Below are 27,047 nucleotides of genomic sequence, written 5' to 3'. Positions count from 1 at the left end.
AAATAAAATCTTCAAAAATGTGTATAAAACAAACTTGTTAAGCAGCATATGACATGTGCTCTGGTAGAGAGCTCCACCTTGAGGTCTGATATAATTTGATTATGTGAATCCTCTTGTAAATTTATTTAGTTCTCCAACTGTTAAAGATTACTTAACTATGACAAATCATCAGAAAGTACTGAATTACAAGGCAATAAACAACCAAATTCTAATGCAATAGTGTTTAAAGCTTTTTTTGAAGAACTAAGTAATGAAAATAATTTCAAGTTTTTTTGAGGCAGCAAGCAGGAAAGATGATAGTTTAATAACAATGTTGAAAATAAACTGAAAGACTTCTTCAAAGTTTAAGTTTGAACTTCAAAGCTCTCATTTACTGCCCATTTCCCAAAATCAAATAGTCAAATGCAAAGTCACACAAAAATTAGATAAATGATAATTAAAGATTTGCTAGAATGTAACCAACAGCTTTCCAGCAATACATTACCCATCTTTCTCTCCCCAATTTTCAGTTGCTAAGTGCTTGATTTACAATTGAAATAAATGTTAAGATCCAGAAAAGCAGTTGGAGCAATGAATAATCAAAGGACTGTTTTTGTTTACATCATGTCTAGAGAAAAAAGATCCCAGATAACTGAAACATAAGGGACTGAAGAAATCTTGAATAAACACAAAATTGAATGATAAAAATTACATAGCATTTCCTACTGTCAAATAACAGAATTCAGCGATATAAACACTGAACCAGAGTGATCAAACCTTGGCAATGACCCTTCTCCTGAATTTTCCTTCATGATGAAAATTCATGATGGTAACTCATGATGGTTTTTTCATTTCCAGCCAGAAAAATTTCTAAGTGAAGGCCAATTTTCCTCGATTCCATTATACTCTCTCTAATCTTTACCCACCCCCACCCCAATGGACACTATCAACTGAAGTCCAAAACCTATGGACTCTTCCACCTCATATTCTCGATAATTATTGCTTAATTATATTGTTTTGCATTTGCGCATTCTTTTGCACATTGGTTGCTTGTCCATCTAGTTGGGTGTGGTCTTTTCACTGATTCAATATGGTTCTTGGATTTACTGAGTATGCCTGTAAGAAAATGAATCACAGGGTTGTACAGGATGATGTATATCTACTTTGATAATAAATTTACTTTGCCTGACTTCATATTCCTTTAACAAAAATCAACTACTTTTGCCTGTTCATAATCTGTTCTTCAAATAATGCTAGCTTTACCCCTCAAACATGAGAAAATCTGCAGATGCAAAAAAATCCAACGCAATATACACAAAATGCTGGAGGAAGCCTGACTCAGCACCGAAATTTCGACTGTTTACTCTTTTACATAGATGCTGCCTAGCCTGCTGAGTTCCTTCAGCATTTTGAGTGTATTGCTCTAGCTTTAGCCCTGCCCTGGTTCACAGCATCTTCTCAGATACTGCTGGTGCTGCTCTTTACTGTCAGAAGTCATTGCCATTACAATGATTAGGGATTTTTATACAAGGCATTTGCTAAGGATGCAATACTAATCTGAATGCCAAGAAACAAGTTGAAGAACCAAATATCGTCATTGTAATATCCAGCACCCATAGTACTTAGCAGAAACAACCAAATTAATTTTCAAAAACAAAAAAAGTTTGACATTGTCAGAGAAAATGACAGCACTCCAGAAATTCTATTGTGGCCAGAATCTGTTCTGACAGCGGTCTATGTCACATATAAACGGCTGAGCTTCAGGGCTTACTCAACCACTTGCACTTCAAACACTTAAATGTGAAATATGAAGCATGTGCAGGAGAGGTAATCAGGCACATTCAATACCTGAAGCCTAAACAAAAGAAATGCTTATTTTCTAAATAAGGATTAAAAGAAGAAATCATGGAATTTTGTTTTATTTTAGATTTCCAAGTATTAATTAATTAAAAAAGAAATGTCATGTTTTAAATGAGATCGTTGGCATTTTTTTTAAGATGCTTAGCCAAAAGGTCTTCTCTTTCAGTTATGAAAATTGTTCACATTTTGATTTCATTTCAGAAGTGCCCAAGACAAAACAGTGACAAAGATTACTTTTTCTTTGATGAATACATTATTAGCATTTCCTAAGGTTTAGAGTGAGTTTTGTATTGGTCAAAAATTCACCTTGAAATCAAAAACACTTGAGTTTCTAATGCAAATTATAAACAGAATATACTGTCAATCCAAAACAGAACAAATAGCATCTGTGGAAAGAGAAAAACACAGAATTAAGTGTTCTGGATGATGTCCTCCACGATTTTCAAATGCAAGGCTGAAGTCAAAATTTTATCCAAGAAACATAGAAATACCCTTACATTACCCAAAGAAGAAGTATTGGAAAGGAATTACCAGTAGAATATCTGGGAGACTTAACTACCTATGAAAAGGAATTAAGGTTACATGAGGCAACAGTAAACACGTAATGGTATGCTCATTCAAGACCAATTCTTCAGTACACCAATAAGGGGCTTTAGATGATCCCTTCTTAATTAATACATTCTGACCTTTGTACGCATCAACCTGAAACGTTAACTCTTGTTTGCACTTTCCACAGATGTTGCCAGAACTGCTGAGTGTTTCCAAGGTTTCATACTTTTATTTCAACTTTCCAATAAGGGCAGTGCCTTCAATTTTCAAAGTGCATATTTCTGTTACTTTTCCGAGCTAGCATCTTGGAGCTCTAGTTTGAAAATTCGGCAGCATTAATATAAACAAGTGCTTGCTTTACTACTTGTAAAGAATTTTAAGATTAGAGCTACCCACCAGTGTCAGAAGTAAACTGTTTCAAAGCCCTGCACTAATATTCAGATGAGCTGAAGGCACACAAGAGCACCCCATAAAAACAACAAGACATGTTGACAATAGGAAAGAGCTGGAAATGTTCAGCAGATTAGGACAAAGATAATAACTAAGTCAATAATATAATCCTGTTACTTGATTGTAAAAGGATCATGCAATCTTAGTTTCACCCTGGTCCCCAAAATAACTAAGCCCATTTTCTAAATGGCCTGTAACTGACAGCTGGCTTGGAAGCTCTAAATTGTTCCAAGTGTCGGCAGACGTTTTGCAAGATTGCTGCAACTGCATTGCTTCCATGTTCCCCGTGCCACTGGCTGCAACACAAGCCCAAAGCATGATCAATCCACCTCCATGCTTAACAGTTGGAGAGGGGTTCTTTGCACGAAATTCTGCACCCTTTTTCTCCAAACATATCTTTGCCATTGTGGTCAAAAAGTTCTATTTTAACTTCATCAGTCCACAGGACTTGTTTCCAAAATGCATCAGGCTTGTTTAGATGTTCCTTTGAACCTTTTGAATAGAACTTTTTGGCTGCAATGAGCAAAGGTATGTTTGGAAAAAAAGGGTGCAGAATTTCATGAAAAGAACCCCTCTCCAACTGTTAAGCACAGGTGTGGATCGATCATGCTTTGGGCTTGTGTCGCAGCCAGTGGCACGGGGAACATTTACTGGTAGAGGGAAGAATGAATTCAATTAAATACCAGCAAATCTTAAAGCAATCATCACACCGTCTGTAAAAAAGCTGAAGATGAAAAAAGGATGGTTTCTACAACAGGATAATGAAGCTAAACACATCTCAAAATCCACAATGGACTACCTCAAGAGGCACAAGCTGAAGGTTTTGCCTTGGCCTTCACAGTCCCCCTGACCTAAACATTATCGAGAATCTGTGGATAGACCTCAAAAGAGCAGTGCATGCAAGACAGCCCAAGAATCTCACAGAACTAGAAGCCTTTTGCAAGGAAGAATGGGCGAAAATCCCCCAAACAAGAATTGAAAGACTCTTAGTTGGCTACAAAAAGCGTTTACAAGCTGTGATACTTGTCAAAGGGGGTGTTAATAAGTACTGCCATGCAGGGTGCCCAAACTTTTGTTTCGGGCTGTTTTCTTTTTTTGTTATTTTGAAACTGTAAAAGATGGAAATAAAAATCTTGATTAAAATATTAAAGAAATGTGTCATCTTTAACTTTATGCCTTTTGGAAATCAGTTCATTTTTTACTCGCTTAGCTATTCACAGTAACAGAAATTTTGACCAGGGGTGCCCAAACTTTTGTATGCCACTGTATATAGGACCCTGGTCAGACTCCACCTGGAGAACTCTGCTCAGTTCTGGTCACCTTACTGCAGGAAGGATGTGGAAACTATAGCAAGAGTGCAGAGGAGATTTACAGGGATGTTGCCTGGATTGGGGAGCATGCCTTATGAGAACAGGTTGAGTGAAATTGGCCTTTTCTCCTCGAAGCAATGGAAGATGAAAGGTGACCTGACAGAGGTGTAGTATAAGATGATGAAAGGCATTGATCATGTGGATAGTCAGAGGCTTTCCCCTCCCCCACCTCCTCCCTCCCAAGGCTGAAATGGCTAACACGAGAGGGCACAGATTTAAGGTGCTTTGAAGTAGGTACAGAGGGGATGTCAGGAGCAAGTTTCTTTTTAGTGTGTGTATATGTTTTTTTTTTACGCAGAGAGTGATGAGTGTGTGGAATGTGCTGCCGACGATGATGGTGGAGGTGGATACGATAGAGTCTTTTAAGAGACTCTTGGATAGATACATGGAGCTTAGAAAAATAGGGGGCTATGGGTAACCCTAGGTATTTCTAAAGTACATGTTCAGCACAGCATTGTGGGCCGAAGGGCCTGTATGGTGCTGTAGGTTTTCTGTGTTCTATATTCTAATATTGATAGTAATGAAATTATTCTCTTCTGTAGCAGAAAAAATAAGATTTAATTTGCGAAACACTGGGAAATGTTTATGTACGAAAGGGACCTGGATGTTCTTGTAAGTAGTTACTGAAAGCAACACAACAGATGCAGCAAGCAATTATGTGGCTAATATCACTGCGAAAGTGTTTGAACACAAGAACATCACCACACAGGGTATTTGTGAGACTGCACCTGGAATTAAAGAGCAATTTTCATGCCCTTGTCAAAAAAATTACATCGTGGCCACTTTATATTAGGTACCTCCCATACCTAATAAAGAAGCCACTGATGTATGTTCATGGTCTTTTGCTGCAGTAACCCATTCACTTCTCTGTAAACTCTAGAGATCGTTATGCATGAAAAATCCCAGGAGATCAGCAGTTTCTGAGATACCCAAACCATCCCATCTGGTACCAATCATTCCATGGTCAAAGTCACTGAGATCATATACCTTCTCTGTTTAGATCAAACATCAGAATAACAACTATACTTCTTGACCATGTCTGCATGCTTTTATGCATCGAGTTGCTGCCACATGATTAGCTGATTAGGTAATTGCATTAACAATGTGTAAAGGGGTACCTAATAAAGTTTTCACTGGGTGTATATTTGCCATAAATAGTGCTGAAATCTCTGGTGAATTTACCTGGGATGGCAGGACTGGCGCAAAGAATGAGAAGAGACTGGCTTGGCTTGGTCACTACAGTTCAGAAGAATGAGAATTCATTGAAATACAGTGGATTCCAGTGAACTGGGACACATCAAGACCAGTACATCTTGGCCCAACTAAGCAGCTGTCCTAATCTGGTTTCATGGAAATAGTTAAAAAGATATTTTTAAAAAGACCAACTACTGTTTAACTGGGTAAAAAAAAATGTATTTAAATGAAAAAGCAAGACATGAGAACACTCTCAATACTACTACAACACTACAAAACTATGCATTAGCTCCTAACAGCTATTGGAAAAATTAATGCAGTACCCACTGCCATGTTCATTTGTAAATAAACAAAATCAATGTAGACACCTGGTGTAGATAATGGACTGCCTTCATACAACACTATTGATGATTACATCTTCCAAATCTTCTGTTTCATTGAAACATTCAACATGAGTCTCAATACCTCCAAATTTGTCTTAGTTCCTAACTTTCTGAAGTGGTGAAATCTTCTAATTTTTGACCACATCTTCTGAGATGCTCTGAGCTGCAGCTCCTCAGAGAATCTGTTATGGAATGGAGCTGCAGCCTGATGATCTTCAGCACATATGGGAGAGGGAGGAAGTGATAGATAGATGACCACCCATTTTAATTCTACTTCCCATGCCCGTTCCAACATGTCAGTCTATGGCCTCCTCTACTGCTGTGATGAGACCACACTCTGGTTGGAGGAGCAACACCTTGTATTCTATCTAGGTAGCCTTTAAACTGATGGCATGAACATCGATTTCTTGAACTTCTGATAATTGACCAACCCCTTCACCATTTCCCCTCTCACCTTACCGACCTATCAACTCCTTCTGGTGCTCCTTCCATGGCCATTTCTCCTATCCTATCAGATTCCCCCTTCTCCAGCCCTACATCTCTTTCAGCAGTCGATTTCCCAGCTCTCCACTTCAGCCCTCCCCTCTCTTGGTTTCACCCATCACCTGCTACCTTCCTCCCTCCTCCCACTTCCTATCTCTTTTGCTCCAGTCCAGATGAAGGATCTTGGCACAAAACGTCAACTGTTTACTCTTTTCCACAGATGCTGTCTGATCTGCTGAGTTCCTCCAGCATTGTGTGTGTGTTGGTTGAAGTGACAGATAGGAGCTACAAGGAGACAGACAGCCCAAGGTTGTAGGAGGCAGGTAACTGGGTAACTGTCTGAAGGAAGGAAAATGGGCAGCCAGTACAGAGTACCCCTTTGGCCGTTCCTCACAAAACTAAGTATACTGTTGAGGTGTATGATCTACCAGGGGGAGTGTTCAGGTCTCTGGCACTGAATTGAATTGAATAGACTTCATTTCTTACATCCTTCATGTACACAAGTAAAAATCCTTATGTTACATCTGTCTAAATGCGCAATTTATAGTAATTTATAATAAATAGTATGTACAACAGTTTAGTCAATACAATAGTAATACAGTTGTGTCAGCATGAATTAAGCAGTCTGATGGCCTGATGGAAGAAGCTGTTTTGGAGCCTGTTAGTCCTGGCTTTTATGCTGCGGTACTGTTTCCTGGATGGTAGCAACTGGAACAGTTTGTGGTTGGGGTGACTTGGGTCCCCAATAGTAATTCTGGCCCTTTTTACACACCTGTCTTTGTAAATGTCCTGAGTCGTGGGAAGTTCACATCTACAGATGCGCTGGGCTGTTAGCACCACTCTCTGCAGAGTCCTACGATGGAGAGAAGTACAGTTCCCAAACCAGGTAGTGATGCATCCAATCAGATACTCTCAATTATGCACCTATAGAAAGTTCTTAGGTTTTGGGGGTGCATATCAGACTTCTTCAAAGTTGTTGTGCCTTTTTCACCACACAGCCAGTAGGTACAGACCATGTGAGATCCTTGGTGATGTTTATGCCGAGGAACTTAAAGCTCAGAAGAGAAATGAAGAGGACTTCTGTAATGATAGGAGATTCCATAGTTAAAGGAATCGAGACAAGATTTTGTGAACGCAACAGAATCACTCGCATAGTATGTTGCTTCCAGGTGCTGGGGTTAGAGATGTCTCGGATCAGGTCCACAACATTCTAAAAGGAGACGGCGAGCAGCCAGAAGCTTTGGTAAACATTGCCACCAATGACATAGGTAGGAAAGATGAGGAGGTCCTGAAGTGAGACTTTCGGGAGCCAGGGAGAAAGCTGAAAAGCAGAACCACCAGGGTTGTAATCTCGGGATGCCACCTGTGCCATGTGCCAGTGAGGGTCAGAATAGGAACATTTGGCAAAAAATGTGTGGCTGAGGAACTGGTGCAGGAGGCAGGGGTTCAGATTTCTGGATCATTGGGATCACTCTGTACAAAAGGGATGCGTTACACCTGAACCAGAGAAAGACCAATATCCTTTTGGGCAGGTTTGTTAGAGCTGTTCAGGAGGGTTTAACCTAATTTGGCAGGGAGATGAGAAGAGTCATGATAAAGGCAGAGGATGCGCAGTTGGTTTACAAAAAGAGGCAATACGGAGTGAGACTGCAAGCAAGGACAAGCTGAAGATAGGGCAAAATTACAGGAAATGGGTTGAGTTGCAACGTAAAAGGTGAACGAAAGTGAAAACGGTGATGAATACAGGAGTAAAGGTGGTATTTTTGAATACACACAGTATATGGAATGAAGTAGATGAACATAGCACAGTTAGAGATTGGCATGTATGACATTATGGGCATAACTGAATTATGGCTGAAAGATTATATTTGGGAGCTTAACATCCAAGGATACACACAGTATCGAAAGGGTAGGCAGATAAGCCGAGAGGGTGGGGTGGCTCTGTTGGTAAAAAAATGAAAAAACTCCTTAGAAACCTCGAGTATCCGGATGAATCTGAAGTTCTGTATTAATAAGTCCCCTTTCTTCTGGAGGGAATGGCAAGGGAAAGGTATAATTAAATTGGGAGACCTTTATAATGGTGATAGTTTATAATCTTTTAATCAATTAACCCAACAGTACGATATCTCTAGATCACAATTTTGGAGTTATCTTCAACTGAGTCATTTGCTACATACAACTTTTGATTCTACAGAGCAACCCCCACAAGTTGCTACGATACTGTCTACTGTACTGCCTGCACACGGTAAAGGTCACGAAGTCTCAATTTATTATTCAGCTTTAACACAAATCTCCGGGGACAAATTTCTGGTGGGTCTAAAAACAGCATGGGAAAAAGACCTGAGTGTGACTTTTGAGACAAAGGAGTGGGACAAAATTTGCAAAAATGTCAAAACAATGTCAAGAGACCTGAGGGTGCGCCTTATTCAGTTTAAGATTCTACACCATTTTTATTGGACTCCAGCAAGATTACATAGATTACAGTTGAAAAATACCCCTAAATACTGGTGCTGTGAGGTAGATAACGGGGACTTAGTACATGCACTCTGGTCCTGTCCCAGAATTCAAGAATTTTGGATTGGGATACATAAGTATATTGGTGAAGTTTCAGGTATTCAACTCGCTTTCTGCCCCAAACGTTCTGTCTTGGGAGACACACTTGGGTTACTTGGGGATAAACACTCTCAAAATTGGATCCAGACAAGTATAACGGTAGGAAGACAAGTTATACTTAGAGGCTGGAGGGACTTGGAGGGACCATCATTTCAGGAGTGTGCCACAGAAGCAGCCAAAGTGGCAGCTTTTGAACACGTCTTACAAACAGTTTGATAGATTGGACATCTATACACAAAAATGGGGTAAGTATTTAGGTTTCCTGGGGGGGAAATAGTGGTGAATGTACTGGTGAAGCATATTGCTGAATGGCAGTCTTTTCTGTTATTAGAGGTCTAAATAGACACACATGGTTATTATATTGATATTTATTTCTGCCATGTTTGTTTTTTATTTTATGGATAATTTTATGTTTTGTAAGCTATGATTTACATAACTTCAACACTGACTCAAGGGTTCGGGGAAAAATTTGTAAAAGAATTCAATAAAATTTAAATCATTAAAAAACTCCTTAGAAAGAGACTTACGATCGGCAAGTGTCAAATCACTGAAGGTAAAACTAAGAAACTGCAAGGGTATAAAGACCCTGATAGAAGTTATATACAGACCCCCAAACAGTAGCAAAGATATGGTCTACAAATTACAAGAGGAGATAGAAAACGCATGTCAAAAAGGCAATTTTACAATTGTTATAGGGGATTTAAATATGCAGGTAGATTGGGAAAATCAAGTTGGTGCTGGATCCCAAGAGGAGGAATTTGTAGAATGCCTACAAGATAGCTTTTGACAGCAGTTTGTGGTTGAGCCCACTAGGGGATCAGAAATTCTGAACTGGGTATTATGCAATGAACCAGAATCGATTAGCCTCAGGGGCCAGTGATCATAATATGACAGAATTCACCCTGCAACTTGAAAGGAAGCTAAAGTCAGATGATCAGTATTACAGTGGAGTGAAGGGAATTACTGAGGCACGAGAAAGGAGTTGGCCAGAATTGATTGGAAGAGGACAAACAGGGATGATGACAGTGCAGCAATGGTTGGAGTTCCTGCGAGCAATTCCGAAGAGACAGGACAGATACATCACAAAGTATTCTAAATATTCTAAAGGCAAGGTGACACAACCATGGCTGAAAGGGAAGTGAGACTTACATAAAAGCCAAAGAGAGGGCATATAATAGAGCAAAAAAAAATCAGTGGGAAGGTAAAGGATTGGGAAGCTTTGTTCTAAATGGAAAGAAAATTCAAAAAAATCTGAGGTGCAAAGGGACTTGGGTGACCATGCAGGGATTCCCTAAAGGTTAATTTGCAGGTTCAGTTGGTGGTGAGGAAGGGAAATGTGATGTTCGCATTCATTTCAAGAGGACTAGAATATAAAAGCAAGGATGGAATGCTGAGCCTTTATGAAGCATGCGAGGCCTCACTTGGGAGTATTGCGAGTAGGTCTAGGCCCCTTTTCTTAGCAAGGATGTACGAAACTGGACAGGGTTCAAAGGAGGTTCACAAAAATTATTCCAGGGTTGAATGGCTTGTCATATGAAGTGTGTTTGATGGCTGTAGGCCTGTATTCTCTAGAATTCAGAAGAATGAGGGGTGATCTCATTGAAACCTATCGAATGTTGAAAGGCATCAATAGAGTGGATGTGAAGAGGATGTTTCCTGTGGTGGTGGGGGTGGTCTAGGACTAGAGGATACAGCCTCAGAATAGAAGGACATCCATTTAGATTAGGGATATGGAGGAATTTCTTTAGCCAGAAAGTCGTGAATCTGCAGAAATCATTACTACAGGCGGCTGTGGAGGCCAAGTCATATTTAAGGTAGAGGTGGATAGATTCCTGATTCATCAGGGCATGAAGAGTTATAAAGAGAAGGTAGAATATTGCGGCTGAGGAGGAAAATGGATCAGCCATGATAAAATGGCGGAGCAGCTGATGGGCCAAATGGCCTAATTCTGCTCCTATATCTTAGTCCTAAAGAGTCCCAAATAAACTAAGAGAATACCAGCAATTTTCTAAATTAGTTTTTTTTTTTGAAAGAGTTGTCCCAAATTAGAGGCTTCCCAGATTAAGTGATGGCCAAATTAACCAGAATCCACTATATTAAAAAAAATTGAACAAGGCTTGGCAGGTTGGACTTTTTAAAACACTGATTTAAGGGCAATTAACATGTGGCTTCTCTTCCATAGTTGGCTGATGCCAAGTCACTGAATATACAGTAAAAGGTGCCAGACAGATAGATGGATAGCTAGCTGTGAAAAACATCAAGGATGTGCAGAGAGCAGGAATTTGGATTAAGCAGAAGAATGGCATGATTATATTCAATGGTGGAGAAAGTTCCAATGACCTACTGTTGCTCTTTATTTTTACATTTCCATGTTTTCCTTTGTGGAACAAAATGAACAAATTTTCTTATCTTCCTTACATATCCACACAAGCAGGGACAGAAATAGCTCATTTTTCCCTAGACCAGCTCTGCAATCAGAATCAGGTTTATTATCACTGGCATGTGACGTGAAATTTGTTAACTTAGCAGTTCAATGTAATACATAATACAGAAAAAAATAATAAAATTACTGTATACTTATATTGGATAGATTAAAAATTGCACATAATGCAGAACTATCTAAACACTACCAAAACTCTCATACTCTGTCTGTGACCTCCAATTAGCGCAAACGGTGCTTTACAGCGGCACTTTTTTGGCTAAATCGAATTAAAATGCGCTAACTTACAGAATGCAGGCAAAGTGCAGGGTTATATATTCGTATAAAATTGCTCATTTGCCAAAAATCAACAGGCTGCCTTTCACCCGAGACCCGATCGGCCATCATGGAAATCGGGACACCACAGCCCAACGCACGTGCACGGCCAGCCTCAGCAGCGCCTTACGATGCTCACAGAGCCGCTTCCACCTTCCATGGAGAACGCAACACCACACCACGACGCATGAGCACGGCCAGCCTCAGCAGCTTGGAGGCTTTGCTGTTACTGCTTCCTATCAAGCATTAGGGTAAAAATATATGGATAGCCGTGTGAAAAGAGAAGGGGGACATTATGGTCAAGAGATGATGGCAAACGTCATCGGGAAGCGGCAAGGAGAGGGAAGAACAACAATCGGATAAGGCCAGGGCCGCACGACTCCAGGATCAGACAGAAAGGACAAATGGTAGAAGAGATAAAGAGATGAAGGATGAAAGGGCTGCGTGTCTCCAGAATGACAAAAACAGGCAGAGGAGGAGGAGAGGGGAGGAGACAGAAGAAAATGAAAGATCAACTCGAGAATATGCGGCACAGAGTAATTATTGCGAGAGTTGCTGAAGACGACAATGGCCGCTTTTGACGACAATACCTCGACAGAGAAAGAGCAAGGCAAAATGCACGACTCGCATGCTGTCACATTTCTGCTGATGGTGGTTCAATGACCAGAGTATGTCCTCACTGTCATGCCTTCCTAGTCACTGGAGAAACCACACATTTCTGCTGTATGAAGGGAAAGGACAGGATAGGCAATTTGCAGCTTCTACCTAATGAACTCAATTTGTACAGCAATGATGAACCTATTGCAAACGAATTCAGGAAGAACATCAGACAATACAATTGCCTCTTCCAAATGACATCCTTTGGTGCTAAGGAAGTCATTCCAACTAAGAATCGATGGAATCCTTCTGTGATTATTCAAGGCCAAATCCATCATTACCATCATTCCAAATAAACTGATTCCTAAGCTCCGGAACCTGGGGCTTAGGACTCAGATCTGCAGCTGGATCTTCAATTTCCTCACAGACAGGACCCAGGCTGTAAAAATAGGGGACAAGCTCTCCTCCACAATCACTCTGAGCACCGGTGCCCCACAAGGCTGTGTATTCACTGTACACCCATGATTGTGTAGCCAAGTTTCCATCAAACTCAATATAAGTTTGCAGATGACACCACAATTGTAGGCCGTATCTCGGGTAATGATGAGTTTGAGTACAGAGAGGAAATTAAGAACCTAGTGGCATGGTGCAAAGACAACAACCTATCCCTCAACATCAGCAAGACAAAGGAATTGGTTGTTGACTCCAGAAGGAGTAGCGGACCGCACGACCCCATTTACATCAGCGGTGCGCAAGTGGAACAGGTCAAAAGCTTTAAGTTCCTCGGTGTCAATATCACAAATGATCTGACTTGGTCCAAGCAAGCAGAGTCCACTGCCAAGAAGGCCCACCAGAGCCTTTACTTCCTGAGAAAGCTGAAGAAATTTGGCCTGTCCCCTAAAACCCTCACTAATTTTTATAGATGCACCATAGAAAGCATTCTTCTAGGGTGCAACACAACCTGGTATGGAAGTTGTCCTGTCCAAGAACGGAAGAAGCTGCAGAAGATCGTGAACACAGCCCAGCACATGACACAAACCAATCTTCCATCCTTGGACTCACTTTACACCGCACACTGTTGGAGCAGAGCTGCCAGGATAATCAAGGACACGACCCACCCAGCCAACACACTTTTCGTCTCTCTTCCCTCCGGGAGAAGGCTCAGGAGCTTGAAGACTCACACGGCCAGATTTGGGAACAGCTTCTTTCCAACTGTGATAAGACTGCTGAACGAATCCTGATCTGGATCTGGGCTGTACCCTACAAATATCCAGACCTGCCTCTCTGTTTTTTTTGCACTACCTTACTTGCCCTTTTCTATTTTCTATTTATGATTTATAATTTAAATTTTTAATATATACTATCGATTTGTACTCCAGGGAGCGCGAAGTACAGAATCAAATACCGCTGTGATGATTGTATGCTCTAGTATCAATTGTTTGGCGACAATAAAGTATAAAGTACATCGGACATTTAATTCCAGACCTGACCCAGCAAGCCCGATTCCTTCAAATTTACTTCATGGATAGTTAATGTTCATTCTGGTCACATATTAGATTAGATTAGATTATGAGGATACTCAGTCCTCGTTTATTGTCATTTAGAAATGCATGAATTAAAAAATGATACAACGTTCCTCCAGAATGATATCACAAGAAAACACAGGACAGACCAAGACTTAGACTGACAAAACCACATAATCATAACATATAGTTACAACAGTGCAAAGCAATACCATAATTTGATAAAGAGCAGGCCATGGGCACGGTAAAAAAAGTCTCAAAGTCCCAATAGACTCATCATCTCATGCAAGCGCCGCCAACTTGCCGATGCAGCACCATTGGAAGCACCCAACCGCAGCGGACTCTGAGTCCATCCGAAAACTTCGAGCCTCCAACCAGCCCCTCTGACACGGCCTCTCTGAGCACCATCCTCTGCTGAGCGCTTTGACCCTGCCCCAGCCGCCAAGCAACAAGCAAAGCTGAGGACTCGGGGCCTTCTCCTCCAGAGATTCTGGACCACACAGTAGCAGCAGCAGCGAAGCAGGCATTTCAGAAGTTTCACTAGATGATCCTCCGTGCTCTCACGTCCATCTCCATCAAATCAGGATTGTGCACAGCACTCTACTTGGCAAATAACAGACATCACCACCGGAGTGGCCGCTGCCAGCTGCGTCACACTGCCATCTTCTCCTCCCACTTTTGTCTTGCTATGCGTCTTTCTTCTTTAATAAGCTGAGTTTTTCTTCTTTAATTTCCAAATCAAAGAGATAGCAATAGCATTCAGGAAAATTTAATGTTCATTCTGGTCACATCAGACTGCACTACCCTTCTCTCAAATGGTGCCCCAACGGGTCACCCCGTTGTCTAGTTATATATTAAAAGTGAGGTAGTGTTCAAGGGTTCAATGTCCATTTAGGAATCCGATGGCAGAGGGGAAGAAGCAGTTCCTGAGTTGCTGAGTGTGTGCCTTCAGTCTTCTGTACCTCCTACCTGATGGTAGCAGGGAGAAAAGGGCATGCTCTTGGTGCTGGAGGTCCTTAATAATGGACGCTGCCCTTCTGAGACACCACTCCTTGAAGATGCCCTGGGTACTTTGAAGGCTAGTACCCAAGATGGATCTGACTAAATTTACAACCCTCGGCAGCTTATTTTGGTCCTGTGCAGTAGCACACCCCATACCAGACAGTGATGCAGCCTGTCAGAATGCTCTCCATGGTACACATATAGAAGTTTTTGAGTGCATTTGTTGACATACCAAATCTCTTCAAACTCCTAATGAAGTACAGTCACTGTCTTACCTTCTTCATAACTGCATCGATTTGTTGGCACCAGGTTAGATCCTTAGAGATCTTGACACCAAGGAACTTGAAACTGTGCACTCTCTCCACTTCTGATCTCTTTATGAGGATTGGTATGTGTTCCTTCCTCTTACTCTTCCTGAAGTCCACAATCAACTTGTTGGCCAGAAGAAACTTCAGTCTGATCAAGGCAGGGGAAGCAGACAAACCAGTTGTCTGTGTTTCCCCCCCATTTTGTGGACTCTGAACAGTTTCTTGCTCTTGGGTAATCTAATCAGAGCAACTGAATGTGGACACAGAAAGCTTTAGGTAATCATCTGCTAAACCTGAGACCATCCTCAAACAAGTAGTCATTTGTTATGGATTCTGAACTGATACTTGCTCTGGGACAATCTAATCAGGGCAATATACCTGAGACCATTCTCAGAGGAGTAGCTACTTGTCATGTGAAATGCCAGACCTGCAATCGGTGATCTGATTAAACTCTGTCTGGGTTGCCTCATTTAACTGGTTTGGACTAGTCAGAGTGTAAAGGCACAAATACGCAAAGGTGGAGTGGGCAGAGCCATGAAACAATGTTAGCTGTAGCCCTGTACAATGACCAGTAAGAAGGTAACCCAGGTAAGTCAGATGACCTTGAGCCAATGTGATGGCGATCCAATGGTTCAATTGATGAGGAACAGTATAAGACTCAGGAGCTCCAAATATGCAGGGGCAATAACTCTCCAGCAGCCAGAGACCAACCATAGCTGATAAGGAGGACCCCATAGACACATGGAGATTGGGACCACGAGAGATGCCTGGCCAGCGTAGACCCCTTTCAGGTAATTCTAGTAGGGTGCACACGGAGACAGTTTGTGAACCCATGTGCTTTTAGTTGAAGCAAAAAACGTTACTTGTCGGTATGTACAGATTCTCTGTACCTTACTGAGCATTATTACCAGGGGCGATTCTTGTAACAAGCTCTTCCATCTTACTGACAAGGTGCCAGATTGTTGTTGCAGCACCACTCCATTAGTTGGCATATCTCACTGCTGCATGCTCTCTCGTCACCACCTGAGATTCTACCAACAATGGTTGTATCGTCAGCAAATTTATAGATGGTATATGAGCTATGCCTAGCCACACAGTCATGGTATATAGAGAGTAGAGCAGTAGGCTAAACACACACCCAAGATGCACCAGTGTTGATCGTCAATGAGGAGGAGATGTTATCACCAACCTGCACAGATTATGGTCTTCCGGTCAGGAAGTCGAAGATCCATTTGCAGAGGGTACAGAGGCCCAGGTTCTGCAACTTCTCAATCAGGATTGTGGGAATGATGGTATTAAATGCTGTCATCAATTAAGATGATAACCTCAGCATTCCTATCCACTCATGGCAATCTTTCAAATGCATCAAGAATTTACATATCTCTGCCTTAGAAACAGCCAATGACTGTTTACACCATAGTTTCAGAAAAAGAGTTCCAAAAAATTGTGTCATCATAAGAAAAACTGTCCCATCTGCCTTAAACCTTTATCTTGAGAGGAAACTCTGGCTATTGCTCACGATCAATCTGATAACCTAATCCCAAGGATTCAATCCGTCATCAAACGAGCTCCACATTCTTCTATCAGCATGAAACATCCTCCACACATCCACGCTGTCATGGCCTGCCTCTCACCTAAACTTCACCAGATCCACTCTAGTCAATCCAACCTTTCTTCATAAAGCAGCCCAATTAATCCAGTAAACCTTCTTTGGAACCATTTCCAATTCATTCATATCCACTCTTCAACAAGGGCGAAGTATGACTGTACTGTATATCATGGAAGCCTCCTTTTGTTCTTTTTATTTTCAGTTCCCTTACCATTAAATGTTGCCAGATTAACAAATTATTTAATGTAATTGTACATTAGCTGTAGCAGTTACTTGGTAACAAACCAAAATCGCTGAGTGACTCAACCAGGGCAATCAAAACTATGACATGCTACAAAATAAATTTCCAAATCTAAAAAGGTACATTTGGTACAGTACTTTATTACAAAACCAAAGACAAATGATCTTGTCATGACAAAACTAAATTAGTGACATAATGGTCTAATTATAGGTCTAACAATAATAGTGATCTAGTTAGCATTCAAACAAAATTAGTAATTGAATAGTTGTCAACAAAAAAAATCATTCCCATGGCTTTCTCACTTTCCACTAGACTAGACTAGACTGAGACAACGCGGGAATGTGTAACTATGCTCACTTGCTTCTACCACGCTCCAACCCACATGACAGAATGCAAATAAATGTGCCACAAAATACAATACAGGCAGAAAATAGATGCATGGCTCTTACACTAGCCTTTTGTGAATTCTCCACTTGGACTGGATGAACCTATATTCTCTCGCCATTGGTGTGCTTCCTTTTGATAATTCTTGTCGAAATTGATCATTACAATATCTTTCAACATTGTGTTCTATTTGCCAAAAATTTTCCCATTCACTTAATCTACACCACTTTGTTGCCTCTTATATCCTCATCATAACTTACTTCACAACCTACCTACCTTGCATCATTTGCAATCAACCAAGCCATTTATATAAAATTCCAAAGAGTCTTGGCCCCAGACTGAATCACATGGGTCAGCATTCCCCAACCATAAAAGAAACCAATTAATGCCCAAACTCACTCCCTTGGCAACCAGCTAGTCTTCTACTCACCAATGCACTACCTCCTATCCAATAAGCTTTTATTTTCTGCAATAGCCTTTGATCAGAACTTGAGAAGAAACAAATACCTTCGGGAAAACTAAGTACAGTAGAAGCACTGGTTCCCATTTATGCACAGATTACTGTTGCAAATAATCCAATAAATCAGTCAAATTCCTTTTCTTTCCTTTTCACAAAAACACTTGACTGCCTGATTGCCTTGTCAAATCAAATCAAATTTAATTGTCATTCAAGCCATACATAGATACAGCTGAAAAAAACAGCGCTCCTAATTTGTATTTTTCTAAGGAACGTATCATCCAACCGACATGTTTCTGGAATTGGTAAAAGATCCGACATAATTTTGTATGGTACTCCAAGTTCCTCTAACTGCTTTTGAATACTATGAGTATCCAAATATAGTGTTTTTTGTTTGGTCAATTTACTTTCAGCATACGCGGTTTACTCTCCTTGCCTTCCTGTCAGTCATCATTTTCAATTTTTTTTAATAATAATTCAAGACATCTTTACCTCCCCAAAAAATTAAGATACTGTTAATCATTCAGGAGATAGTTGACAGGAACATTTTGAATTATTTTTCTTGAATATTAATGACAAATTTATCACATTAGTAAATCCAGAGGAATTTCTCAGGGGGTTGCAGAGCACTGCAAGGTTACCAACTAATATCCATTTTAGTATAGTTTTCTCTCAAATTCTTCAATTGACAACTTAGTTCAGGCATTATGTACTATACTTCTGGCATCAAATTTCCTCTTTTCAACCATTTGCTCAGGCTGAATCTGATGAACCAATGAATATCCTATATGTGATCAAAATTGTCTACATCCAACTTTCAAAGCAAACCTACTATCAAAGTATATGTTACCATATACTACCTTGCAGGAAAATAAAATACAACAATCTGTATATAAACAAAGACTGACAAACTGCCAATGTGCAAAAGACAAATTGTGCAAATAAAACAAGAGAACATGAGTTGCAGTCCTTGAAAGTGAGCCTGTATATTCAAGGTAAATATCCAAGAACCTATAGTATATGTCACCAAACAGAATCAATGGAAAACTTCACACAAAGACTGACAAATAACCAACATGTAAAAGACAAACTATGTAAATGCATGTAAAAACAATAAATAGATAAACAAATAAATAAATAATACTAAGAACATGAGTTTAAAGTTCTTTATTGAAAGTCCATTGATAGTGGAATCAGTTCAGCATTGAGGTGAGTGAAGTTACCCAAGCTAGTTTAGGAGCCTGATGGTAGGAGGGTAATAACTGCTTCTGAAACTAAAATGTCTGAATCTCTTATCCAATGGCAACAGCAAGAGAATATAGTCTAAATAGTTTTTGCTGATAGAACCTTCAATGTATCCCAATCCCATAAATATGTTCTCTCATTATTTAATTTGCAAACTCCCAAGCTCTCTTTGGTATAAAGATAAACTCATCTATAATTTAGCTATTATCCTATGCAGAATAACCTCCTGGCCCAACACCATAAATCATGCATCATCATCTTCTCAAATCCCTGCATGATCTCAAACTTCATTATCAAGTATGACCTCTAAAATTTGCATTATGTAGTTGTATATTATAACTCTATCAATGCATGTAAATAAATGTCTAAACATGATCAAGCAGCAGAGTATTTCAAACTACAAAAATTTCACATACATATTCAACTTTTACTCAAAACAGCTAACAATGCATACCAATCGTAATTCCAAACTGAAAATTCTTCCAATCATATCAAAAAGTCGATAAAACGAGGCGGCAAAACCAAACTACTTTTAATATCAGCTCAAAAATTATCATACATCTTTAATCATATCAGTATGTCAGATAATTAAACTAATGTTTGCATTGATGGTAGCACTAAGTAAACAGCCAATGTAGCATAGGAACACACGATACGGTTATCTACGGTTTTCATATTCAAGTGCACCATTCTTTCTCGAACATAGTAACGTGGAATAGAGTCCGTGTAGATAAAACAAAAATCCTGAAGACTGGAACTACGCGATAATTTTCTTCGCCATATCCTGAATTAACAAGTACACTTCTTTCAAACCACGTCAGATTACATTTGCTTTAGTTTGTAGCATCTATTGTTACAAACTAAATTTGACAAGTATTAGTGAAAAGTAGAAAAATATGCTGGAAATCTAAAATAACAAAAATCCTAGAAAACACTCATTAGGTCAGACAACGTATGTGAAATGAGAAACAGTTCAGTCCTCCTCCTCATCTACTCCTTTATCTCCTCCTCATATTCTCTGATCTGCTGAGTACTTTCAGCACTACACATTATGCTTTTAATGGATATTAAAGAGCTACAATAAGTCAAATGTGCTTCAAATTCAATCAGAGAAAAACGTCAGGTATCTGAAAATTCTCTCTTCACTTAAAGGATTATCGACCGGTTCCAAGTACTAACAGCATTACGGACAGCTACTTTCATCCGATAACCATAACATCAAATTCTCCTTCTTCCTCCTCCCCTTTCCCCTTCCCCCACACTGCAAAATTAAAATCAAGGTTAACAGCCTACTTACTTTTCGGAGACTCGAAGCTTTAAAAGTGAAACTTAATGGTCGCAATACTCTCCAGACTTGTAGAAGATTGGAGTTCTTCCACCCACCCGAAATCCAAGCCCACTTCAGCAACAGCCGTCCAACTAACCCACATTCAAATACAGCTCGAGCGAGGCCGAACCAAGCAGAGCTTCCGGGTCACGAGGCACCGTCACCTGCCGCCTCACCTCGAGAACAGGCAGCGAGTGATGGAAAGACTTTCAGCCACTTCGCCCGTTGTCATTGCAAATGGAGTCCGTTTAGACTGATTCAAGCTCAATATACGAGAGGTGTTTGCCAATATTATCTGTTTTTATTCTGCTGGCCACTATCTCCATAACAACTCGGATTTAATTCTGGCAGAAAGTTCCAACTCTCAAGACGTGTGCATATCGTCAACTACAGCTCTCATTAATTAACGTTGGCAAACTGTAGATTGTATCATACAGGTAGGAAGAGCAGGAAGCATAAATGATAAATTAGAGAAGCAGGCAGAGTTCTAGACCATTGATCTGAGACATGAGTCCGTATCCCGCCGGTCTGCTAATACCCTTTTAGGAAGCAAATCTTGCCCGGTTGGTTGATACTCCCTCAATTTAGAAATTTGGGGTGGACAAAAATGCTTCTTGTTGTATCTTGTTGATTAACCTGTCCTGTGAAAGAACAATCTTTAAAAATGTATTTGTAACACGGACGTATGCAGGTTAACACCGCACTAGTTGAAAAAAATCTGTTTCTCTAGCACATTTATCTCTATAGCTCAGGAAGATTGCTGAACACAAGCTGGACGTCCAGGATAAACTGGAAATGTTTGGTTCTGGTCGTTTCTTCAGAGAGAAAAACAGTTCCCTTTATAACTCAATTTTGTCAGAAAATACATCAGTGTTAAGGAATTACAGAAACAGGGGAAGAAAAGTACAATCATAATGCAGAAGACATGAGAAACAGACATACTGCTACAGATTGCATTCCAGTGTCCAAGAATTTGCTTCATATAGGATAACATCTGCAAACAGATGCCTTCAACAGTAATGTTGTAATATCCAGGTTAATTTATTGTCTCTTAGATAAAATTCATTGAGGGTCTTAAATAACGAAAGAGATAATGAAGCAAAGCAAAGGAGGATCATGTTTGATGAGAAACCAAAGATTGCTCTAGAGAAGGTGTAAAGGCAATAATGAAATAATTAGCAATAATTGCTGTCCAAACAAAAAAGGGGCTCAGTGATTTTATTTGGAAATTGTTGGACTCAGTAGTCCAGATGGCTGTAAAATGCCTGACTGAAAACTGTCCTGTTCTGGAACCTAAGAAAGGAGAGGAACAGATATTATAAATGGCTGGCAATCAAAAGCATGTGTTTCTTGTGGACTATGCAGAGATCCTCAGCAATGCAAACACTCATTCTTAATTAGGTCTCTTCAGCTTGGAGAAGATTGCATTGTGACCAGTGAATACTGGAATATAAATTGGAAAGAAAACAGGAGTTAATTTGTTTCCATTTATTTTGTGTTTATTTGATTGGTATTTAGATAGTGGTAATAGAGGAAGTAAAGGGGAAAATAATATAATTAAGAAAGGTAATATAATTAAAAGTTTGTTGTGAGTGTTTGGTCAGGGTATCATGAACAGAAATGACCCTTGGGAATGCTGAAAGAAGAGGGCAGGGTAGTTGCGTGTGGTACTTGAAAATAGGGGAAATGGCATACAATGGTCTACTGAACATAGAGATTGGTTCAGTAGAAATAAAACATGTTAGCTTACAGAAAAGGTGTGAATGATAGTCTTCACATATACAGAGGGGAAAACAATTATATCGATGAAATGTATTTAGAAGGTGACGTTTACAAAACTGATAAATAGAGAACAAAAAATGAGTGAAAACATTCTTGAAATGAAGCAAAGGAGGAGATTGGTCATCTAGATAGTTGTAGGAATTAATGGACATAAAGCTTCTGTTGGTTGATAATGCTTTCCCAAATATAGAGGTGTAAAATCAAGGAACAGTCAGAAATGGTTTATTGTGAAATACTAAGAAAGGAAATGAGCAACATGAACACATCACTTTCAGCTGCCTGGGATGATATTTGGGAAACAACGGGATTTCTTCCAACAATTTAAATGTACACATTTGTAATTAATTCAACAGCAAGTGGTATTATACAATAGTTGGACATATTGAAATGTCAAGACTGTTGAAATTTTCAGATCTCATTTAACTTAATTCTTGATCTATGTTATCAGTATTTATAGGAATCTATCTAGAAACTTGTTATTAATTCTGGAATTATTTACAGGCTGTTCTGATAAGATTTGAACTCGTGTCACCAGGTCATCATTTCAGACCTCTGTTATACTAGTCCAATACCTATTTAAGTATCTGGGTACCAAAGACAAATGTCCCTGATTAATTCATATATAAGTTCATGTTTTAATTCCTTTGCAGCTTGGGCTCGTCCATCAGGAACAATGTAAGGCTAAACTGAATCATGCAGGTTCCAAACGGCAAAATAAAAATTAAAAATACCTCAAAATCAAAACACTGAATCAAGAACATACCAATTGGTCCTCATGACTGCATTAGAATTAATGACAGATGAGTTCCCTGGATATTTAGAAGTTACTTAACAATCATTTAATTATTAATATATAGATTTTGATAATAAGTAGATTTTTTGTAAATTGCATGTGTTATTGAATAATTGTTGGATTTTCCAAATACATATTAAATGTTTGCATACATATTTTGTTCATAATCTGTGTGTATAATTTGAGAGAGGGGAAATGATAATTTAGTTGAACTGAAAATTTATTGTGTTGTGATACTTGAGTGTGAAAATTCTGAATCAAATTTTTAAGTTTGCCTTTCAGAAAATGATGAATCTGTCATGTAGGGTCAGTTAAAACGGTATAGACTGAGTAAGTTGTGAGAAGCTATTGCTGTTACCAATGAATCATAGACCAGATTCAAAGTGATGGGTAAAGTATACAGTGGAAATGTGAAGGAATACCTTTTTATATGCATAGTGACTGGATTGGAACAGGGTTTTCAAAAGGAAATTGTATAAATATATGGGAGAAAATAGTTTAAGGGGATATGAGGAATGAGCAGGAGAATGGGATTGCTCAACAAAGGTAGCATGGCCAACTACTAATAAATTAGAAGAAGTAACAACTCCGTGATTTAGACCATAAGACCATAAGACAAAGGAGCAGAAGTCAGCCATTCAGCCCATCGAGTCTGCTCCGCCATTTTATCATGAGCTGATCCATTCTCCCATTTAGTCCCACTTCCCCGCTTTCTCACCATAACCTTTGATGCCCTGGCTACTCAGATACCTATCAATCTCTGCCTTAAGTACACTCAATGACTTGGCCTCCACTGCTGCCCGTGGCAACAAATTCCATAGATTCACCACCTGCCAAATTCCATAGATTCACCACCCTCTGACTAAAAAAATTTCTTCGCATTTCTGTTCTGAATGGGCGACCTTCAATCCTTAAGTCTTGCCCTCTCGTGCTAGATTCCCCCATCATGGGAAACAACTTTGCCACATCCACTCTGTCCATGCCTTTCAACATTCAAAGTGTTTCTATGAGGTCTCCCCTCATTCTTCTAAACTCCAAGGAATACAGTCCAAGAGCGGACAAACGTTCCTCATATGTTAACCGTCTCATTCCTGGAATCATTCTAGTGAATCTTCTCTGTACCCTCTCCAACGTCAGCACATCCTTTCTTAAATAAGGAGACCAAAACTGCCCACAGTACTCCAAGTGAGGTCTCACCAGCGCCTTATAGAGCCTCAACATCACATCCCTGCTCCTATACTCTATTCCTCTAGAAATGAATGCCAACATTGCATTTGCCTTCTTCACTTTATCCTTGGAAGAAGCAACAAGTTGAAGTTTTCTTTTTAGATTTCTTAAAGAGCAATCAAGTTCTCTGTGCAACTATTATGTTCTCTAGTGTTACCTTTCTACTTTGGAAAATTAAAAAAAACATAAAGCTCTTTAAAATTATCTCAATCTTATAGTAATTGATTATAAAAGCATGGAAACAGGCTCTTCAGACCAGTGAGGCGGAACTGACAATCAAGTCAGTGATTTATACTCATCCCATTTTAATCTCCTCACATTCCCATCAACTCTTCTCAGATTCTACCACTCGTCTACACCCTTGGGGAATGTACAGTGGGCAGTTAACAATCAACCCAAGTATCTTTGGGATGTCAGAGGAAACTGGTGCATGCAGAGGCGAACACATTGTCATGGTAATAATGTGCAGCTCCCACACAGGCAGGAACAGAGATCAGCATTGAACTCTTAATCACTGAACCTAAGAAGCAGCAACTGTACTTGCTGTTCCACTGCATTACACAAAATGAAGAACACTTCTTCACATTCAAGTGTTTATTAGCAGATCTGAACCCATAAAAATCTGGCCGATGACACTTATTCATGATTTAAGTCCATTTCAGGCCTCCAGATTATGCTAAAAAGTGGGTGGATTTCTTGGTTGTTACCATGCATCTGCAATCTTGAATCTTGAGTCATTTTCCAATTCAATTTCAAAATATTGTAATGGGAGGTAAGCCTACATAAATCCTCAGAGTTATACACTCAGTAGCCTCTTTACAGGGTACCTCCTGCATCTAAAAATAATGGCCACTGAATGCATGTTCATAGTCTAATGCTGCAGTAGTCCATCCAGTTCAAGGTTCAAACTGTGTGTTCGAAGAAGCTCTTCTGCACATAACGGTTGTAACGTGCAGTTATTTGAGTTACTGTTGCCGTTTTGTTGGCAGAATTTCAGATGGTGACAAAAGGGTGTACAGGAGCGAGATATACTGGCTAGTTGAGTGGTGTTGCAGCAATAACCTTGCATTTAATGCCAGCAAGACCAAAGAACTGGTTGTGGACTTCAGAAAGGGTAAGACGAAGGAACACAAACCAATCTTCATCAAGGGACCAGAAGTGGAGAGAAGGAACAATTTCAAGTTCCTGGGTGTCGATATCTGAAGACCACACCTGGACACAACATACTGATGCAGCTATAAAGAAGGAAAGACAGCGGCTATATTTCATGAGTCTAAGGAGATTTATTTTGTCAACTGAAACACTTGAAAACTTTTACAAATGTACTGTGGTGAGCATTTCTGTGTGACTGCATCAATGCCTGGTATGGGGGGTGGAGGTGGCTACTACATAAAACTGAAATCAGTTGCAGGAACTTGTAAACTTAGTCAGCTCCATCGTGGGTACTAGCCTCTGTAGTATCGAAGATATCTTCAAGAAGCAGTGCCTGAGGAAGGCAGCATCCATCATTAAGGAGCCACACCACCCAGGACACGCCCTCTTCTCATTGTAACCATCGGAAAGGAGGTACAGAAGCCTAAAGGCACACACTCAGTGATTCAGGAACAGTCTCTTCCCCTCTGCCATCTGATTTCTAAATGGACATTGAATACCATGAGCACAACCTTACTGCTTTTTTTATTTCTGTTTTTTTTTGCACAACTTATTTTAACTTAACTATTTAATATACTTCCATATACTTAATGTAATTCAGTTTTTCCCTCTTTATTTAACATGTATTTCATTGTACTCCTGCTGTAAAGTTAACAAATTTCATGACATATACCATAGAACATAGAATATAGAATTGTACAGCACATTACAGGCCCTTTGGCCCACAATGTTGTGCTGACCCTTAAACCCTGCCACCCATATAACCCCCCCACCTTAAATTCCTCCAAATACCTGTCTAGTAGTCTCTTAAATTTCATTAATGTATCTGCCTCCACCACTGACTCAGGCAGTGCATTCCAGGCACCAACCACTCTCTGAATAAAAAAACCTTCCTCTAATATCCCCCCTTGAACCTCCCAACCCTTACCTTAAAGCCATGTCCTCTTGTATTGAGCAGTGGTGCCCTGGGGAAGAGGCACTGGCTGTCCTGCTATCTATTCCTCTTAGTATCTTATATACCTCTATCACGTCTCCTCTCATCCTCCTTCTCCCCGAAGAGTAAAGTCCTAGCTCCCTTAATCTCTGATCATAATGCATACTCTCTAAACCAGGCAGCATCCAAATAAATCTCCTCTGTACCCTTCCCAATGCTTCCACATCCTTCCCATAGTGAGGCGACAGAACTGGACACAGTACTCCAAGTGTGGCCTAACCAGAGTTTTATAGAGCTGCATCATTACCTCATGACTCTATCCCTCAACTTATGAACGCTAACATCCCATAAGCTTTCTTAACTATCCTATCTACGTGTGAGGCAACTTTCAGGGATCTGTGGACATGTACCCCCAGATCCCTCTGCTCCTCCACACTACCAAGTTTGTACTCTGCCTTGGAGTTTGTCCTTCCAAAGTGTACCACCTCACACTTCTACAGGTTGAACTCCATCTGCCACTTCTCAGCCCACTTCTGCATCCTATCAATGTCTCTCTGCAATCTCCAACAATCCTCTACACTATCCACAACACCACCAACCTTTGTGTTGTCTGCAAACTTGCCAACCCACCCTTCTACCCCACATCCAGGTCGTTAATAAAAATCATGAAAAGTAGAGGTCCCAGAACTGATCCTTGTGGGACACCACTGGTCACAACCCTCCGATCTGAATGTACTCCCTCCACCACGACCCTTTGCTTTCTGCAGGCAAGCCAATTCTGAATCCACTTGGCCAAACTTCCCTGGATCCCATGCCTTCTGACTTTCTGA

At 40.0% G+C, this 27,047-nt stretch overlaps 1 protein-coding gene across 4 annotated transcripts in view; it reads right to left on the bottom strand.

Annotated features, from left to right (window-relative positions):
• mipol1 (mirror-image polydactyly 1) overlaps positions 1 to 20,447 on the bottom strand; it is a 414,667-nt gene extending 394,220 nt beyond the window's left edge. For all 4 annotated transcript variants that reach the window (XM_063050030.1, XM_063050040.1, XM_063050047.1 and 1 more), the window contains exon 1: positions 20,300 to 20,447. The gene's annotated coding sequence lies outside the window, so the exon portion shown is untranslated. The remainder of the gene's footprint in view (positions 1 to 20,299) is intronic.
• Between the last annotated feature and the right edge of the window lie 6,600 nt (positions 20,448 to 27,047).

This window comes from Mobula hypostoma, chromosome 1 (genome assembly GCF_963921235.1).
Source record: "Mobula hypostoma chromosome 1, sMobHyp1.1, whole genome shotgun sequence".
Classification (NCBI taxonomy): Eukaryota; Metazoa; Chordata; class Chondrichthyes; order Myliobatiformes; family Myliobatidae; genus Mobula; species Mobula hypostoma.
The sequence above is the reverse complement of the archived record's forward strand: the minus strand, read 5'-3'. Positions and strand labels throughout refer to the sequence as shown.